At 44.8% G+C, this 1,115-nt stretch overlaps 1 non-coding gene across 1 annotated transcript; it reads right to left on the reverse strand.

Annotated features, from left to right (window-relative positions):
* Window positions 1-526: 526 nt before the first annotated feature.
* Window positions 527-633, reverse strand: LOC148580909 (small nucleolar RNA R71). Its single transcript, XR_015896457.1, has one exon. It is a non-coding gene; the product is annotated as a small nucleolar RNA R71 (small nucleolar RNA).
* Between the last annotated feature and the right edge of the window lie 482 nt (window positions 634-1,115).

Consider the following 1,115-nt stretch of genomic DNA (forward strand, 5'->3'; position numbering starts at 1 on the left):
TCAGATTAAGAAGGGAAGCAAGAGAAAAGCGAGTAGTGGGTGCCGAGGAAGAGGAGGAATACTTTGAACCAAACATGGAAGAAAACATGGAAAACCATCATGAAGAAGAGGCTCACAACCATGGCAGAGAAGGTCGAGCAAATCATGCTGGGGAGGAGAGAAGAGTTTTAGGCTCTTACATCAATCCAAACCCAGGAAACTGTGGAAGTAGCATTCAAAAGCCGACCATCCATGCCAATAATTTTGAACTAAAACCGCAGCTCATCACCCTTGTTCAGAACAACTGTTCATTCGGAGGAGGAGTCCAAGAAGACCCCAATCAACATCTAACCACCTTCCTGAGGATATGTGACACGGTGAAGTCTAATGGTGTTCATCCTAACGCCTATAGACTGCTCTTATTTCCATTCTCACTCAAGGATAAGGCAGCCAGTGGCTGGAGTCTTTTCCGAAGGAGAGTTTGACAACTTGGGAAGATGTGGTGAACAAAATTTTAGCCAGATTCTATCCTCCCCAAAGAATCAACAGGCTGAGAGCTGAGGTCCAAACTTTCAGGCAACAAGATAGTGAGACTCTATATGAAGCATGGGAGAGGTTCAAGGATCTGACAAGGAGGTGTCCACCAGATATGTTCAATGAATGGGTGCAGCTACACATTTTCTATGAAGGCCTTTCTTATGAATCAAAGAAAGCAGTAGACCACTCATCCGGTGGATCTCTGAACAAGAAGAAGACCATTGAGGAGGCCATAGATGTCATTGAAACTGTAGCAGAAAATGACTATTTCTATACTTCTGAAAGAGGGAACACTAGAGGAGTGATGGAGCTAAACAATGTAGATGCTCTGCTGGCCCAAATTAAGCTCATTACCAAGCAGCTGGCTGACCTCACCAAGAAGATGGAGAGGAACCAAGTAGCAGCAATCACCACTTCATTAGCAACCCAAGAAGGAGTGAATGAAGAAGTAGAGGGTAGTCAGGAGCAAGCCAACTACATTGGGAATTCATCTAGGCAAAACCATGATCCATACTCCAAGACCTACAACCCTGGATGGAGGAATCACCCAAACTTTGGGTGGGGGAATCAATAAGATCAAGGCTAAGATCAGAGACGTC

This window comes from Arachis ipaensis, chromosome B10 (genome assembly GCF_059453495.1).
Source record: "Arachis ipaensis isolate K30076 ecotype BB chromosome B10, ASM5945349v1, whole genome shotgun sequence".
NCBI classification, from domain to species: Eukaryota; Viridiplantae; Streptophyta; class Magnoliopsida; order Fabales; family Fabaceae; genus Arachis; species Arachis ipaensis.